Raw genomic sequence first — 20827 nt, 5'->3', positions numbered from 1 at the left:
AATTTGGGTGAAGAAATAAAGGAGGCTACTTTAGTAGAGAAAATTTTGAGATCTTTGTCTTCTAAATTTGAGTCAAAAGTATCTGCCATAGAAGAAAAGTATGATCTTCAATATATTACTGTTGTTGAACTTCATGAAATTTTAACTGCCTTTGAAATGAGGAAAGGAGGTCCATTAGCTATTAGAGAAGGTGCTTTCAAAGCTTCAACAAAGGGAAAAGAAAAGGAAGATCTCAATGAATTAGGATATATTTCAAAAGAAGATGAGGTAAACTTTGTCAAGCAGCTTCAACAAGGTTCCAAAAGATTCAGAGGTAAGCTTCCATTCAAATGCTTTTTTGTGGTAGAGTTGGCCATTATTCTGCATAATGTCCTCATAAAGATAATCATGAAAAAGGAAAGGAGTGTGCAAAAGATATTAGAAAACAATTTGTTAATAGAAGCAGTTACTATACTCATGAAGATATTGATGGATTGTCTAATAGTGATGAAGATGAAACTGAACAAGATTTTAAACTACTCATGGCTTATGACAATGATGATTTTATGGATGCCTTAGAAGAGGAATATTTTCTTGAAGAAATCACTAAACTAAAAATCTGGTTGGAAGAAGAGAATATGGTCATAGACACTTTGACACATCAACTCACTGAAAGAGAAAATCACAATGAAAAATTAGAATGTGAAGTAGTGGGTCTAAGAAAAGAACTTGAGAAGACAAAATCTCTTAATCTTAGATTTGCTAAAGGATCAAAAACTTTAGATGAAATCATCAAGGTTCAACGCTTACTTTTATAAAGACAGGGCTTACTGAAGAATCATCCCAATCACAAAAGTCGTCAGCCATCACCAGAAGCTATCTTGATGCAACAAAGACCAATGAATAGTGCGTCAATCTTCAGTAAAAGCCTAAAAGTACTCATCAGGTAAATCATGCTCATTTTACTCCAAGGGTGAACATCAATAGAAGCATCAACCAAAAGGTAAACAATACCAAAATATTTTATGATCACAAAAACTTCTTTAATGGACAATGTTTTTCATGCCATAACTTTGGGCATAAGGCTGCTCAATGTGTTGCTTACAAAACTATCATGACTAGAGAAGCACAGAAACAAAGGAGCATAACAGGAATCAAGAAAAGTTCTTATAATAACTTTTCTCCTCTTGAAGGTGAAATTGAATGTTCATTTTGCAATAACTTTGGTCATGAAGAATCTGAATGCAGGAGAAAATTCGGCCAACAATTCCAAAGGAGAAAACATCATCAAATTCCAAGGTATGGAGAAAGAAGGAATTTCAATCAGAAAGATGTGGCATAGCTCTGTTTGCAGAAGGAAAAAAAATCAGTGGTACATTGATAACAGATGCTCTAAACACATGATAGGTGATAAAGATAAAATCCTTTCATATAATGCTTTAGAAAAGGAAAAGAATGTCTCTTTTGGAAATGACACACCAACTGTCATTAAGGGTAAAGGTTCTATTTATTTGAAAGAAAAGGTTAAAGCTGGAAATGTTATGTATGTTGATGGTTTAAAGAATAACTTGTTGAGTGTCAGTCAAATGCGTGATCAAGGAAATGAATTTGTGTTTCGATCAAACAGATGTGTGGTTTGTGAGCTTGATACAGGAAATACCGTAATCAAAGGTTCAAGAACTCCAAGAAATCTTTATATACTAAAAGGAGGATAAAAACAATGCTATCTAAGAAAAACATGAGAGATTTGGTTATGGCACAAAAGATTGGGGCATTTAAGCTTTTCTCAAATAAGAAAAGCATGCAGGCTTAAGGCGGTTCGTGATCTTCTAGATATCAGCATCCCAGAAAATACCATCTGCAAACCATGTAAAGTTGGTAAGCAAACAAGAGTTCATTTCAACGACAAAGAAGGATCAGCAAGTAAGCCTCTTAGACTCATGCATACTAATTTGTGTGGGCCAACAAGGAAAAAGTCACCTCGTGGAGAAGAATACTTCATTTTATTCATTGATGATTTTTCTAGAATGTGCTGGATAGGTTTACTAAAGCATAAATATGAAGCATTTGAAAAGTTTAAAGCCTTCAAAGCTTTAGTTGAAAATGAATCAGATCAAAAAATAAAATGTCTCAAATCTGATCGAGGGGGAGAATTCATATCAGATGAATTTTTTGATTTTTGTGAACAACATGGAATAAAAAGAAAGCTCCCTGTTGCCAAAACTCCTCAACGAAGTGGCGTGTTGGAAAGAATGAATAGAACAATTCAACAAATGGCTCGAGATATGCTTGATGAATCTAAAACTCCTGCCACCTTCTGGGGTGAAGCTGCGTATACTACCGTAAATATTCTCAACAAAGCTAATGTTCAGGTAAATAGTGATCAAACTCCATATGAGCTTTGGTATGGTAAGCCTCCTGCTGTAAAACACTTTAGAGTTTTTGGAAGAAAATGTTTCATCAAAAAGACTGATGAAAAACTTGGTAAGATTGAACCCAGAGTAGATGAAGGGATTCTTCTTGGTTATTCATTTAGAAGTAAAGGATACAAATGTTATAATATGAGACTTTGAAAAATTGTTGAATGCATTGATGTAGTAATTGATGAAGCATGCAGAAATCTAGAACAGATGAAATCAACAAAGGAAGATGACAATGAGGAAGACAATGAATTATTTCCCTTATCAAATCAAAATGATATAGATGAAGAAACCAATGAAGCATTAGAAGAAGATACAACTGACAGGGAAAAGACTCCATCCAAGTATGTTCAAAAGAATCATCTAGAATCTCAAATTCTAGGAGAAAAAGGGTCTGGAGTACAGAGAAGAAGAACTCTTGTAGGAACTTCTAGTTATCTAACATTACTATCCTCCATAAAACCATAGAATGTTAACGAAGCTAGAAAAAATGAATGTTGGGTTAAGGCCATGGATGAAGAACTTGACCAAATTGAAAAGAATGATACTTGGAAATTAGTTCCTAGACCTCATGATAAAAATGTTATAGGAACAAAATGGATATTCAAGAATAAGTTGAATGAAAATGGAGAGGTTATTAGAGACAAAGCAAGACATGTTTGTAAAGGGTATGCTCAACAAGAAGGTATATACTTTGAATAAAATTTTGCACATGTTTCCAAACTTGAAGCCATAAGGATGTTTCTTTCTCTTTCAAGTTTTCGAAAATTCAAAGTATATCAAATGCATGTAAAATCAACAATTCTTAATGGAGATTTAGAAGAAGAAATTTATATTGAACAACCAAAAGGATTCATTCTAGGAAATGATGCAAAACTTGTATGCAACCTCAAAAAGGCTCTACATGGACTGAAACAAGCTCCAAGGGCATGGTATTATCATCTTGACAAATATCTACAACAACAAGGTTTGACAAAAGGATATGCAGACAATAACTTATACACAAAGATTGAGAATGATAAACTGCTAATTATTGTTGTTTATGTTGATGATATCATCTTTGGTAGCAATGAATAATATATGAGTTAGAACTTTGCTTCTGTCATGCAACAAGAATTTGAAATGTCCTTACTTGGTGAACTAACTTATTTTCATGGTCTACAAGTACAACAAACAAAATATGGCATTTTTTTTCACAAACTAAATATCTCAAGAAAATTCTGAAGAAGTACGGAATGAAAGATTCTAAACCAGTATGTACTCCAATGGTAACAGGATGTAGTCTTAGTTCTAACAATGAATCACCTACAGTGAATCAACCAGCATATAGATCTATGATTGGAAGTCTACTTTATCTAACAGGTACCAGACCTGATATCATGCATGTAGTAGGAATTGTTGGAAGGTTCCAAGCAAATCCAAAGGAATCACATCTTCAGGCTGTAAAAAGAATATTCAAATATCTTCAAGGAACTTAAGGCTTTGGTCTATGGTATCCTAAAGATACAGATCTCACTCTTCATGCATATAGAGATGCAGATTGGGCAGGAAATGTTGATGATCGAAAAAGCACTAGTGGAGGTGCATTCTATATGGGATCACGGTTAGTGTCTTGGTTTAGCAACAAACAAAGTTCGATTGCCTTATCTATGACTGGAGCAGAATATGTGGCTGCTGCATCTTGCTGCGCACAACTACTTTGGATGATGCAAACATTGCAAGATATTCAAATTACATGTTCTCCACCCATCTCCATTCTACGTGATAATACAAGTGCCATTAGTATTTCAAAAAATCCAATCATTCACTCTAAGAGCAAGCACATTCCCATTAAGTACCATTTTCTACGAGAACAAGTTCTTGACCAAAAGGTTAAATTGGAGTATGTTCCCTCCAAAGAACAGGTAGCTGATATATTTACCAAATCACTTCCCAGAGAAACTTTTGAATATCTTAGACAAAAGCTGGGAGTAGTTTCTGCATCATCCTACTGTTAAATCTAGCTTTCAGAGGAAGGTTTCCTATACGCGAGTTTCATGAAGAATAATCACATATATATGTGAGTTTCTATGGCTGCAGGAGCGTATATGTTTTTCTGATATAAAAACAACGGGACATATTCAAAATTAGTTTTTGACATGGATGCTCAATCTGATATTGATGGTTACAGTCTACTGATATGATTTGTTCATTGTTGTTTATTTGATTGATGAATATGCCTTGATGAATGCTTTGTTGACAATGCATAGGTAACACAGGTTCAAGGGGAGCATTAACCTTCAAAAACATTATGCATTGTTGGCATCATGGTTGCTGAGTTCAACTATGGTTTCAGATATTCATATTATTTTTTGTAAGGTCATGTAAAGGCCCATGATGTAATAATAATATGTATCTTTCTGCCATAGTCTATTAATGAGTCCTTTTGGACATATGATGTAATTTGTATCCCCATTATGCATGGGAAAGATGATGTAATAATTGCAATTTTTCAGTCATGTATGAAAATTGGTATATCCCCACTTTGTTGGGTGATTGATGTTTGTATGAGTCATTGGTGATAGAAAGGTCATACCCACATAGTTGAGTTATAGAGTCATTTTATTCTTTTGAAAAATATCTTTGCAGAATCTGCATGTACTCAGGGGAAGAATGCACAACATAGTGTATCTCAAAGGGGGAGAATATCTTGGACCATCCTTTGCCCTTGATGTCAAAGAGGGAGAGTATCTTGGTGTTGTTTTATATATCTAACAGGTTATACAACTTGACGTAATAAACACCAATATGTTTGCCATCAAGTCCAAAGGGGGAGATTGTTGGCATTATGATTCAGGTGTTGTCCTTGATGGCAACTCACTCATAGGCCAGTTCAGATTTGATAAAGGTTTATTCACATTATAACAGGTCAATTTAGAGGTAACAAGGAAATGGTACAGAAGATCATGAAGTTGGAACAAAGGACTACAGATCATAATCAAGAGGTTGAAGAAAAAGGATGCTTTAAGTCAGTTTAAGCTATATACGCAGGTTCACCTTGTTTAAGCAGCGTATACATACGGTTTCATAGAACAAAAAGAGCGTATACGTATGCATGCACTTTCACAAGAAGAAAATCGCATATGGGTTGGAAAATCAAGGAAATTTAAGATTAAAGAATACCAAGGGTCAATACCATGGCATTAGCCCACAATATTGAACGAAGTAACGGTTATTTGATCCCGTCCAATAATACCACAGGTTTTAAGTGTTGTTTTGGTCTGAGGTATTGAGAAAGGCCACAAACTATATAAGGAGGAGAAGGTCAAAGGGCCAAGTGTGCAAGTGAAAGGGTTTTTCATGAATACTTCTATCTGAAGTATATCTTATGTTGTAAGGGCTATGATTATGATATGATATATCTTGTGCACCTTTTGATACAATGTTGGATCAGGATCATGAGACCTAAAATGACTTATCATTGTATGATATGATAATTGCTGGGCTAGATCTGAATACTGATGCATGTTTGAACCTATAAATGTTATGATATGGGTATGACTGAAGTCTGGAATAACTGTGAAGTTTTAAGTTGGTATTTGAAGATCTTTACGTTGGTTTGCCTTGGTGAAGGCGCGTATACACGCTAGTTCGACCCTTCCAAGTAGCATATGCAAAAGAAAATCCTGTTATTCAGAAATGACTGATCTATCTGATTAGTTCTATTTTTTTACTACTGTCTGTCAATGATGTCTTCTTAGATCTAAAAGTAGAACTGAATGCATAAGGAGATTGAGTCTGATTGATTGATTGATTAAGTGAGAAGGATGATATTTGCTGCTGACTGTTTAGATCTCTATAATTTGAAACTTGATATTCAGAAGGTTGGTACAAATTTATTCATAAGTTTTAATGATTCAGTAATTTTGGAGGTATACATAGGTTTGGGTAAAGGAAGTAGCGTATACATGTAGATTGAGTTCATTAAAGTAGTGTATGCATTTTGACATATAATTTTCGAGGTTGCAGCTGGTTCTGGATGATGATGTAGGTTTCTGGGTTCAACACAATGTTCTAGTGACAGTGATATGACTGTTCAGATTGACTCATTGTTGGTTGATGCAGTTATTATTATTGAGTTTGAGTTTCAATGTTTCTAATGGGTCCAATGTGAAAATTTGGTGAAACATTGCCTTCATATTGTGTTGTTGTGTACCAGGAGTATCCAGTTTGAAAATTTATGAAACGTGGTCCCTGGAGGAAGAGAGAAGGTCGTAGCCTTCTGTAGGCTAATGCCTATGTACTGGTAAACATATCGGCTAGTATAAGAGCTAGCGAGTTGTAGCTCCCTTCTATTAGAAGTTGGAGAACAAGAGAAGGTTGTAGCCTTCTATAGGTGGGTGCCTGCATACTGATATAAGTCTGCACCAGTACACGATTGTAAATAATTTTTCTTTATATTAAAAATAAGACAGAGAAGACAACAATAGGTGGTTTTTCTCCCGCATTGGGTTTCCACCTTAAATATTGGTGTTCATGTGTGTTGCTTATGTGTGATGGTTTATTATGTTATTACTGCACATAGTTACTATTTAATAAAGTACTGATGCACTAATTAAAGATAAACACATGATGAATTAACTGAATCATAAGTTCTGGGTATACGCTAGTTTCCTTAATAACAATTGTGTGCACACGCGAGTTCAATTCACTGAAGTAGCGTATATAAATCTGATTGTGAAATGAAAATTATTGAATTTTAAATACTGATTCACCCCCCCTCTCAGTATTATTTACAACACCATTAGAGCTGATCATCTTCCCTGGTTTCCCTGCGATACCCATTAATTCAATTTCCTTTCCTTCCCAAAAAAAAAAAGAAAATTTCCTTAAAATTAAAAGCTATCATCCCCAAAGATTGTAACCATTGGACCCTTAGTACAACATCGACACCACCCATTGGAATGGAAAGCATTGGACTATTCAATACGTACTCCCCCATGGTTAGTTTGATATTATGGAACTTTCTAGAGAAATTTAAAGTTCGTCCATTTGCAACCATCACTTGACACTCTGGTGCTAGATATAGAAAGAAATTCAATTCCTTGGCTATCTTACAATGAATAAAATAATGGGTACTACCCGAATCAATCAACACTATTACATTTTTCTTCTTGATATATCCTTCTATCTTGAGAGTTTGAGGAGTGGTAATTCATGCTAATGCATTACAAGATATGGTATGATTCATTTCCTTTTTCTTTGGGGTTTTTTCTTGGTGTATATCCTCTTCTTTTGATGTTTCTTGTTCCTTTTCTTCCTCCTATTCACAATCTATGTAAAATATTTTCTTCTCACCACACTTATGACCTTTAGTGTATATTCTATCACAATTTTAAGAAATACTTTTTGTTCTTTTTTCCTCCAATTTTTGTGGTGTCAACCTTGTAGGTTGTGGAAGGCTAGGAGCAACAAAAAAAAATCTTTTTAGATTCCTTGTTGCCATAATTTTTCTTTCAACTTTTTTTCCACCTTGAATGCCATCTCCAATGAATAAGATTCCCAAAGGTGAACTTCATGTTGGATGTTATACTTTAAAACCCCCATGAATACATCAATCCTACGTTCCTCTCAAATATTAGTTACCCTGATATTCAATTTTTGGAAGTCCTCAATGTGCTCTGCCATTGAACTCTTTTTTTTTTAGATTTATCAATTGGCTAAAGAAGGTGTTTCTCTTTGTATCTTCTTAATGTGCTATTGTTTCCTCCATAAAAATTGACCAAGTAACAAGTGGTTTATGAGAAAAAATCCATCGATACCACACAAAATGATTGTGTTGTAAATATAAAGATGCAATGCATACCTTTTATGTGTGTTGTACATCATGTAGATCAAAATATTGCAACATATGTAGTATCCATTTACCGATCCTTGCCATCAAAATTACTTATATCAATCTTTGGAATGTGTTTGGTCTTCAATCCAAAGTTAGAGTCTCTAAAATCATTATTAACATTCATTTTTTTCTTATCATGAGTTTCATGGAATACCTTTTCGCCATCAGGAAGCATTTCTTGTAGCAACTTTGTCAAACCTTCCTTCAAACCTTCCATGTCTTCTTTTAAAGAATTCTTCAAATGTTCCATATCTACTTTTAAACCATTCTTAAAACCATCCATCTTAACTTCCATTTCATTTTTAGTTACTCTTTGTGAGAGCGAAATTTGTTGCACTTGGTCGCGTAATTTTGATATATCATGTTGCATTTCTTCCTCTTCTTCATGTGTCATAGTAGAGCTTTCTGGTTGCTTACTGGGAGTATCCATTTTTCTTTTATTTCAAGGCATATTGGAACCAAATAATGATATCTATGCTTTACTATTCCCTTTGAATTACTTCAGACTGATTTTTCAAACAAAACTTTTGCAAATTTAAAAAAATACACACTTTTTTCTTCATTCTTTTTGGAGCTTGATATTGAAACTGTTGTATCTCTGAAATTTTAGTCTCCAAATGTCTGAAATTTGGTCCTATGGTATAATTTTGAGTCTTCTTTCCAATAGTCAGACCAATATTGGATTCTTTAATATAACTTTATTGCAAATATCCCAGGATGACCTGATTATGGACTAGTTCAATACAACGAACTTGTATGGGATGCCACGTGTAGCTATTTCAACCTTCGACCCTGAAATTGATACAAAAGAAACTAAAATCTACTTGATTTAAGTATCTTTTTATAGAATTCAAATTCGATTCTTGAAAATAAAGTTATGACGAGTTTCCATAGGTCACCGTTTGAGACTAGATTTTGGAGCATACAGAAACCCTAACTTATTTGGACCATATCTCAGAAAATATAGTGAACCAAGATCTGAAATGTTTACATGAAGTTCACCAATATTTTGTCTCTAACTGATCAAAATTTAAGATTCTGAAGCTTCGTAGAAAAAAAATTATAACAAAAATTCCAAGATGGCTTGTTTGAAGCAGTGAAACCCTAGAATCGAAAGCTCGAATACCAAATGTTATGCAACCATATCACAAAAAATAAGAAAAGATAGATCAACGATGTGAAAATTAGCATCTTTGAGGGGACAACCTCCTCGACATCACATAAATGAAAAATTCTTGGATGATACAAATGAAAAGACCTCCTTGGTATACATAGGAGTCTAAGAGGTCATAATATAATCAGAGCCTACATAACAATAATAATGTAAGGGCACAACAATAACAATAGTGGGCTTCTATGGGGCACAAAAATAACAACATGGGGTCTACATGGGTACAAAAATAACAATAGTGGGCTACAGTAACAATAAAGATAAGGGGGTTACACTGGTATTATAGGGATCTAACAGAAGGAGATAACAGTGAAAGGAATGTAGATGGAGAAGAAGTTCAATTACCAAGTAAGATTCTATGTAGGAAGATAGGTAATATTGCTTCTTCCTGTTTTCAAAACCATGATAAAGAGATGATACAAATTGGATCATTATATTGTTTTTCATCCATATCGATGCATTCAGAGTGGAAAAAGTGGAGGAATTAGCTCACGGGACCATTTTTACCAGTGGGACCCAGTTTGGCGAAATAGGGTTTGAAACCTTCCTGGAGCAGTTTGAGGCATCAAATGACATTTTTTGGGGGAAAAATTTGCCACTTTAGCACCACATGATTTTATGATATTATGCACACAATATCTTTCCAATGGTGCAAGAAGCGCGTTAATTAGAGTCTGTATGCAAAAGTTATGCCACTAAGAAGTTGAATTTCCTATTTTTCACACCTATAATTCAGAAGGATGTCGCGCCAACCCTCATTATTCATGGAAAAGGGGATAGCCACATGTTTGTGATGTAAAATATTATAGAATAGTTTATATTATAACTCTAATTAAGAGTTGATGTAGTCAAACTTAACCACTAGTAGGCTATCAGTTTGTGTTATAACCAGGCCACTAGGAGGAAGAGGCATTCCATACTTTCAAGAACATTTGTTCCATAATTGAGAAAAGATATCCAAGAGGGATAGTAGGTAGAGCACACATGGAGTATTTATGCACTATAGAAACCCATGGGCCACAAGCCTTACTTCTTTGTACCTACAGCCATATTTCCAGACAAAGAAAGAGAGCAAAGAGACCTCACCTTCTAGCTGGGTTTTCTCTCGAAAGGGTTTCCCAGAGCATATTTTGTGTCTTATGTGTGTGAGATTATTTTGTCATTATCTATTTTTATGCATAATTTCTATAATTATAGTTAAATATGCAGATATTAAAGTTTAATAAAACTATAATAGTGTGGAATCTTAGATTTTTAATATAATATTATCAAATATGTTGTGACGAACTATCCAATGGAATATCCATGGTAGTTTAGGGATTAGCTTCAACAATATGTGTGTTTTGATGCACTATAAAAAGACCATCAATGGGAAAGAAGCAACAAAATCATGCTTTGGATTGGTCTATGTGCACTTTGGGATACCAAGGAGCATCATTTCAGACATGCATACAAGATTTCTTAGTGCATTCTGGACTACATTGTAGGAGAAGATGGATAGGAAGTTGAAGAGATATACAACATTTCATCCACAGCTAGATGGGTAGACAAAAGTAGTCAACAAGAATTTGGTACAAATTCTAAGGGGAAACAACCGGAAGCATCTGAAGACCTTAGATGAAAATATGGTATATATACAAATTTTTTAAAATAGAGTAGTCCACACTTCTCTATGAAAGTCCCCATTTGAAACTTGTGTTGGATATTTTCCGCCTTCACCATCAGACATTGCATATGGGTAGTAAGGAGTAGTGAGGAAGAACTTACATGAGATTATTTTAGGGCTAAAATTTTTATAGAGAAGATTAGGCAGAATTATCTACATGTACATGCAAAAGTCGTAGTCCGAGAAGTATAAGGCCATGCATGATCAACACAAAACAAATAAATATTTCAATGTGGGAGACAAAGTATGGCTACAGTTAAACAAGGAAAGGCTGCAAAGGCATGGTAAGAAAATCAAGGCTCTAAGGTATGGTCCCTTTGAGACACTGGAAAAGGTGGGTGATAATGTTTATCGACTCAGTTTACCACCATATATGTGCATTTACTCAGCTGTGAATGAAAATATTTTGAAACTCTATGAGCCTTCCATGCTAGATAAGGAAGAGGAACAAGTCCTACGTTTTGTGGAGGATTTGGCACCATTTGCTCAAGCATAGTTGACAGAAGATATAGTTTTGTAGAAGAGGTCCAAAACTACAAGATAGGGGCAACAGGATTTTTGGAAGATTGGGTTGAAGGGACAACATCTAGGCAAAGCTAAATGGTAAACCAAAGAGAAGGTGGATGAAAAATTTCCTCACCTCATTCAGTAGAAGCTTTTGGGGATGAAACACGTCCAAAAATGGGGAGGTGTGGTCTAGATTGGATCATTATATTTTTTTTCATCCATCTCAATGAATTTGGTGTGGGAAAAGTGGAGGAATCAACTCACAGGACCATTTTTACCAACGGGACCCAGTTTGGCAAAACATTGTCTAAAACCTTTTGGGAGTGTTTTGAGGCATCAAATGATGTTTTTTGGGGGAAAATTTCTCTCTTTAGCACCACACCATTTCAATATATTCTACACACAAATATCTTTCCAACGACGCAAAAAGCGCATCAATAGGAGTCCGTATGAAAAACTTATGCCACTCAAAAGTTGACCTTCCTATTTTTAACACCTCTAATTCGGAGGATTCTACGTCAACCCCCATTATTCATGGACAAGGGGCTAGCCACATTTTTGTGATGTAAAATACTCTTGAAGTTTCTATATTGTAACTATAGTTAAGAGTTGATGTATTCAAACTTAATCACTAGTAGGCTATTGGGTTGCATTATAACTGGGCCACTAAGAGGAAGATGCATTCCATTCTTTCGAGAGAATTTGTTCAATAATTGAGAAAAGATAGCTAAGAGGGATAGGAGGTAGAGAACACAAGGATTAGTTATGCATTGCAGTAGCCCATGGGCCACATGTCTTCTTTGTATCTGCAACCATATTTCCAGACAGAGAAAGAGAGCGAAGCGACCTCACCTTCTAGCTGGGTTTTCTCCCGAAAGGGTTTCCCAGAGCATATTTTGTGTCTTATGTGTGTGCATGAGCTTATTTTTCTGTTCTCTATTTTTTTCATAATTTATATTCGCATGCATGTGCTAATTACAATTAAATACATAGATCTTGAATTTTTATAAAATTGTAATAGTGTAGAATCTCATATTTTTAATATAATATTATAAGATCTGTTGTGACGAACTTTCAATTGGAATATCCACGACAGTTTACGGATCATGTTGGTATCAGAGTAGGTTGCTTTAGGTATTTTTTGGAGTTTGCAGGGGATCTAGGTCAAAGGAGTTGAAAATCGTAAAACCTTAATAATTGTCGATGAATATGTAAATGACCCTCGTGATCCTACAGAGGTGGGGTTTTCATGGTTGGAACAAGAAGTTGCAGACACAAATCAAAATGTAAACCTCATCCTTATGACCCTAAGCAATAAGCTTGTGATATTTGGAGAAGATAGGGGTTCTAATAGAGAGGACAAATCAGAAGGGGGATGGGGAGATTGGGAAGACATAGAGAACTAGCCGAAGAAAGAACCCAAAAAAGATAAACCCAGATCGAGTTGCGTGAAACAATCCCTATTTAAAATGTAAGAAAAAGTAGATATCAAGTTGTACCATGGTGAAATTGATGCTCTAAATCTGATCCATTGGTTGCAGCAACTAAAATTTTATTTTAACGTCCATCAGATCGAGGAAGGGAAAAGGATCCCATTCATGTGGCTGCAATTAGAGGGCCAAGCACTGACTTGGTGGGAGATCCACATAACAAGAAGCTTGGCCGATGCACCAGTGTCAGTGGTATCAACTTATGTATCATTGATTATATCATAGGCCTAGGGCCTACAAATAAACTAAAATGAAGTCTGGGCCAATTTATTTGGCCCGACATGCCACTTTCAATCTTCACATGTGCTAACTTGGTCATTGTTTAAAAAGATTGGGTGGGAGATATTGACAACACAAGAATATGAATAATATAAGGACATGGTTTCAAGTCGCTATCCTTAATTTCCAAACCTTTGGCATATGTTTACCCATATGTATTTATATATTCCTATCAATTATCAGAGTATGATAATAGGTGATGGTCTGGGATGTAACATTTACCAAACTTCATTGTTAAAGTAGAGGCGAACTAGTCCATTAAATCACAATGCATACTTTCAATTATATGAAGAAACAAATATTCGATTATTCAATTAGACCCAATCAATGTGAAGACACGACTTAGTAAGTTTTTATTTGGTTTGAAAATGTATATAATTTATAGAAGCATAAACAAAGCGTTGTTACTTTATCAATTTGCAAAATTAGACATTCATCATGTTCATGCGGGAACAATTCACACAAAATTAATTACATGAGAGTTCAATAATCATAAATAATGTCTAGGCTCTGTTACTTATCTGGATAAATAAAAATTTCGCTAGCGAATGGAGAGGGACTTCACATTCTCCTCCAAACCATAGGTTGTTACTTTATTTGTTCCATAGCTTGCCACCCCCATGCCAAGTCTAGAGTTTGAGAGTTATGAATTTTTTGGTAAATCACTCGTTGAGTTGTAGGAGTATTGTCACTTGTAGGTGGTTTATCAGCCAAAGAAAGCAACAATGGTTTATCAGTCCCAAAAAGCCTTAGTGGCTCATGGTATGAGTGGTTTTATAGCTAGATACAAGAATCGTGATTTATCAGTCATAGCAAGCACCAGTGGTTTGTCAACCCACAACAAGCACCTAATAAGTTAATCCAAACTCACTCCCCCGTGCTCAGGATTGGCGATACCAGGTAGAAACTAAGAAATGCTCAACAATAGTCTAGTGCGGTGGATTTTGTCCACAAGTTGTTCATAGTGCTGGCCTTTTCCCTTAGGTCGTCTTCTTCAATCCTTCTATTCATCAACCCCTATTCCCATTATGTACTGTATTTTTGGATGTTTTGTTGTGCCCCTGAGTATGGCAAAGAGAACACTCACCTCCCTTTCTTTTACTACCTTCCTTCGTAAGCAACCACTTCAACTTTCGAGAAAGAAACCCATTCTAAAATTGAACCACCATTGTATTAATGGCCAATCTACTCAGAGCATCTCCTTTACCATCCATGGTTCAACATTCAATTCTAAATGAGATGGGTATGACATTTCACATTATAACACGCCCCCTCAGGCTTTGGCTTGTGTCCCTTTCTCCTCATATTTTTAATGATAAAATAAATGTTTTAAGAAACTTTTCAGTGATAATCACATAAGAGAAAATATGTCGATGCGTTTTGAACCATCCAGTGTGGTTCATTGTTAGGTCCAGATGGAGAATCAGATCAAGGCAACACAATAAATAAGTAGGGAAATGTAGAGATAATTACTCCTAATGACTAATTTTGGCTAAAGAAAACCTATATTTAATAATAACTAACATTATAATAATAATGAAATAAATATATAAATATAAATAAATAAAAAAGAAGCTCTAAAAAGGGACCAACTTATTATAGGTAAAATAACGATTAGTCAAAATTAAAAATAAAGAGTCACTGGAGTCAAGGAATTAACAATAATAAACGGGGAGTAAATCAATGTCTATTCAAATCAAAAGATCGAAAAAAAAGAAATGAAACCAGGATTCCCAAAAAAAAGGAATGAGATTAAAAATGAAATAAAGAGGAGAAATAAAGAAATAAATAAAGCTCAAGACTTAATATGATTTTTAATTTTATTTTGTCTAATTTAATTTAATTTAATTTAATTAATTAATTTCTTAATTAATTAATCTATAGTAATATAAATGATAAATAATGCCGTCATAAAATATGAGAAAGCCAATAGTGAACACCTATATGAATAAATATGAAAAGAAAAGCTAAAGATTTAAAGCTAGATCAATTAGAAAAAATCATTACATAAAGGAAGGAAGTTAAATAAAATAAAAGATAATAGAAATTAGATTAAATAAAATAAATGAATACATAAATAAATAAAACTAAAATAAATTAAGAAGAAAGAGTAGGGACCCAACAATTACTCACTTCCTAGTCTAAATTTAAAAATAAATGTTTATTTATTAATATTATATTTATTAGTTAATCTAATAATTATAAAACTTAATTTTAATTAATTAATAACATTTAATTAAATATGTTAATCCATAGTTAATTAATTAATATTATTAATTAATTTAAATAAAAAATATTTAATTAGGAATTAATGCGTGATTATTCTGGTTTTGGTGTTGATTAAAACTTTGATGCATAATTAACATTAAACACATTCATTTTTTTTTGGTACACTTATTCAAATAGGAAGTGAATTTCACGAGTAATAATTTTATCATATTAAAATAGAGTTTCTGCTAGTAATCAACTATGACACTGAGATGCTTAATTACACAAAAAGGTTCATAGTTAACATTGGGGAGGTTACAAACCCCACCCCTTAAAGGAACACTGTCTTTAGTGTTCTTACAAAACTAGAAAAGTCAACAAAACAAAAAGTTGAGCTTTATAGAAAAAAATCTTTTACATCCATTACATATTAAACAAAAAAGGGTACAATGCTTTCATCTGATCTGCATGCTCTTGGGTTGCCCCATCAAGTCCAAAGTGCTTCCATAGCACTTTGACTGACTCTATCACTCAGTTACAAAGCACAATCTACCTTTGGTCTATGGTACACAAAGGTTTGAGTTGGAACTCACCCTCGGGCCCCACCTATACCACAGATTAATCAATCACATGATTAGAATCATGCATAAATGTTTTCAATAAGGATACATGGAATACATCATGTTCCTTTATGGTGGGAGGCAAGGCTATTTTATAATCCACTAGTCCCACTCTCTCCAAAATATGAAATGGTTTGACAAACCTAGGTGCCAACTTAGCATAGGACCCTAGTTTTAGTGATATCGTCCTCAACTTAATTCAAAGATGCACATGGTCCCACTTGAAACTCTCTATGCATATGCTGTTGATCTACGTAGCTTCTTTTTATGTCCCATGTTGCCTTCATCCTTTGCCTGACACTAATAACTTCTTGTTCCATCTCTTTTAATATATTGGGTCTGACAGTTACCTTGTTTATTAGGTCATCCAAACTAACGGGTGTATTACACCTTTTGCTATACAGAGCCTTGATGGGGCTCATCTTCAATGATTATTAATAACCATTTTTTATGATTATTTACACTTGTTAAGTTGGTGCATGGTGTACATTCCTAACTAATTCTACAACACCTTGTTCACTCTCTCAGTTTTCCTGTTCGTCTAGGGATGGTATGCTATACTAAATGCCAATTAAGTTCCAAATCCAACAAATATTGCTTTCGAAATTTGGATGTGAATTTGGCATCCTGGTTTGAGATTATCTTCTTAGGTATGCCATGAAGCTTGAATATTTCCTTCATGAAGATATGTGCAATATCAATGGCCTTGTGGGTGGACTTAATAATAATGAAGTGAGTTTCCTTTTTCAATTTGTCCGCCATCACCATGATAGAATTTTTCTATTATGATGTCTTTGGCAGTCTTATCTTGAATTCCATGGATTTGACCTCCCACTTCCACTTCGAAATTGGGTTTGGTTGTAATAGTTTAGCTAGATGCCTACGTTTCACTTTAACTTGTTGACACTCTAGACACTTGGCAATGTACTCTATGACTTCATTTGTTATACCTAGCTAATAATACATCTTCTTGACAGAGGTAACCATTTTATGATACTAGGGATGACCTGAATATGGTATTTTAAGAAACCCATCTAAATGATATTCTTTGAGTCGTCCTCATAAGGTATATACCACTGGTCTTTGAACTTTAGAATCCCATCATCTATGAGTGTGTATTTCTTACTCAAAGGTCCATCTATCTCTTTTTCAAACAATCCTATACATATTGGAAGTGTTCATCATGTACCAAAGCTTCCTCCGTATTTTCTTTGATGCGAAAATCTCAAGAACTTATGGATAAAAAGTGGTTTACTTGAAAACTTATGCTAAGCACATCAACCACCCAATTCTACTTACCCTTGATATACTTAATATCAAAGTCAAATTGACTATTGAGGGTTAACCATATGTCCTATCTTGCATTCAATTTAGGTTGGCTAAATAAATATTTTAGTCCCAATTGGTTTGACATCGATACAAGCTTTCACCCGATCAAGTAATATCTTCACATTACTAATGCATGAATGATTGCTAAAAGTTTGAAGTCATTAGTGAAATAGTTCCTCTCATGTTCATTTAATTTTCTCAATTCATAACAAATTACATGTCCTTCCCACAATGTTACTATACCCAATCCTTCTTTACAAGCATCCATGCAAACTACAAAGTTGTTCTTTGGATCGACAATTCTTAAGATGGGCACAAGCGTGAGCAAATACTTGAGTTGCTAAAAAATGGTTGTGCACTCTGATGTCCATTGAAACTTTACACCTTTCCTTTGTAGATATGTGATTGGATGACCAATTTTTGAGAAGTATTAGATGAAACTTCGATAATATCCTGCTAACCACATAAATGATCTCAATTCTGTGACATTTCTGGTGGTGTGCCATTCCATGATGGAAATGATTTTCTCGAGGTCCATAACCACACCTTCTTTTGAGATTATGTGCCCCAAATATTGAACCTCGGTCATAGAGAACTCATACTTACTGATCTTAGCATATAAATTGTGTTCCTTCAGTAACGATATTATTTCCTTCAAATGCTCCTCATGCTCCTCTTTGGTTTTTGAGTAGACCATAATATCATTCACAAATACTAAAACATACTTGTCCAAGTATTGACTGAGCACATTGTTCATTAAGCACATGAACATGGCTATTTGTCAATCTGAATGGCACCACCATGAACTCATAGTGCGTGTATCTTGTTATGAATGTTTTATTATGAATTTCTTAATCCTTGATCCTGAATTGGTGATAACCATACTTAAAGTCAAAATTTGAAAACACGGTAGCTCCTCTTAGCTGGTCAAACAAATCATCAATTATTTTTAGTGAATATTTAATTTTTATTGTTGCTTTGTTCAACAATCGATAGCCAATGCATAGCTGCAACGCTCCATCCATCTTCTTCACAAACAGAACTGGTCCTCCACAGGATGACACATTGGGTTTGTTATATGCCTTATCCAACAACTCCTTTAGCTACAATTTCAATTCCATCAAGTCAAGGGTGCTCATGAGATAAGGTGTATTAGAAACTAACATGAACCAAAAATTAGTTCAATAGAGAAATCAATGTCTCTCTTAAGTGGTAACCTTGGTATTTCATCTAGAAATACGTTGTTGTACTAATGTAAAATGGGGTGGTTATTAACTTCAGTTTTGTTGTCCTCTGTCACATTTCTCACCTAAATCATGAATAAACTACACCATTTTCAATTACACATGTTTACCTGTAATGCGGAAATATATTTGACATAAATAGGTTTCTTCTTTCCTTGCAATATTCTTCCCTCACCTTCATCATCAACACATTCCAAAAACTTTTTGTAATAGTCCACCTTGGTCGTATGGATTTTCAGCTAGTCCATACCAATTAGTACATCATACAAACCCAACATAAGGATGTTCAGGTTCGTCATTGTAACCATGCCATCCAGTTCTAAGTGGCATGACTCCACTAATTCTATTACTTTCTTCCTAGCCCCTGTAGCCAACTAAACCATCCATAGTTTGGTATGCTCAAGTTTATTTTACATGGTGTAATATTTTACAACTTTAGGGATAATATAACTAAGGTTAGATAAAGGATCAATTAAAATTGAAATTGATTGGTTAATGATATTACCTTCCATCTCGATGACTAAGGCCTAATGGTATGCTGGTTAATTGTTTAATGTCGTGAAATATGAGGCATAATATGAGCTACATCATTCACCGTTGTCACCTCTTCTATGTTGTATATCCTCGTATCATTCTGCTTCCGCAAATTGAGGGCTGTCCCTTCATAGGTGGTTTCCCCCACAATTCCAACATTGAATTCTCTTGTATCCCTTGGTTTCTTATCTTATTGGTTTTCAAGGCTTCTCTCTGTTAGTGGGATGTGTTTGTTGGAATATACCTTTGGTATGAGTGTTGAATTTCCCCCTTTTCCCATTTGTTTATGCCCAAAGGTTTTGATGCTTTCCCTTTGATGTTGCTTTGATCTTTCTTCCAATCAATTCGACTCTCAGCCTTATGTTTGAATTACTCGTAATATTAATTGGTTTTCTAGATAGTGTCTTCCAATGTTTTAGTTTCATCAAACTCAATCTTGTCTCTAAATCAGTGGGGCATCCCACTGAGGTAAAAACTGAATTTTAACCTTTTCGTCCTTGATATAAATTACATACCCTAGTAGCTCTAAACATTTATTTTTGTATTCATCTACATTAAGTTGTCCCAACTTGAGTTCATGAAACTCTTTTACCTTAGCATCATAATACCTTAGAGACACATAATTCTCCCAGAAATATTTTTCAAACTCATTCCACAACAATTCCTTTTTTGGAATTTATTTAATGTTGCTTAAGTCCTCCCACCATATATCTACCTTTCCTTTTAAGTTGAAGATTGCTACCTAGACCTTCATGTTTTTAGAGTAGTCATGTACTCTAAAATATTTCTTCATCCCCAGTAACCAAGCCCATGCCTCTTCAACTTCTTATTCTCCACATCAAAGGTGGGGGGTTTCACTTTCTTAAATTCCTTGAGCATTCGACTTTTGTCACTCCTTCCATGTCAATAAAGTGCAGAGCGAGGAGGTGTGCAAAGGCAAGAGATGCACAAAGCGGGGAGGTGTGTAGAGCAAAGAGGTGTGTGGAGGGAAGAATATGAAATTTCTTTCACACACATTAAATTTGACTAAGTATAAAAATATTTAAGAGAATTCAACTTTGGGGGTCAATAACTCCCTCGGCAAATGAACCAATGATCCATGTAGCAAATCCATCTATTTCCAAATTTATTTTGATGCTTTTCCACTATGGTCACACTATGGCACTTCGAATCTCTAAGAAAGTACAAACAACACTTCAAACCTCTAAGGAAGTTGTGTATGAGATTGAAGCACAATTCTCTTCCCAAAAAAGCTAAAATCTTTATAAGAAATGGCATATGAAACCACAAACCATAACTCTTCTTTTGACATCAATGGTGGGGACAATGGTGTGCAAAGACAATTTTAAACAAACCCTAGGGGAAAAAACCCTTGTGCCTATCATGAGGTAAGAAATCCATGTCGTTTGATCAACTTTTACTCGACCTTGGAAGGTAAGTTTTCTATCTAGAGATGGAGGGGAAAATGGTGTGGAAAGACAAATTTTACAAACCCTAGGGGA

This window comes from Pinus tabuliformis, chromosome 8 (assembly GCF_031772625.1).
Source record: "Pinus tabuliformis cultivar Carrire ecotype Pingquan chromosome 8, CPIR1, whole genome shotgun sequence".
NCBI classification, from domain to species: domain Eukaryota; kingdom Viridiplantae; phylum Streptophyta; class Pinopsida; order Pinales; family Pinaceae; genus Pinus; species Pinus tabuliformis.
The sequence above is the reverse complement of the archived record's forward strand: the minus strand, read 5'-3'. Positions refer to the sequence as shown.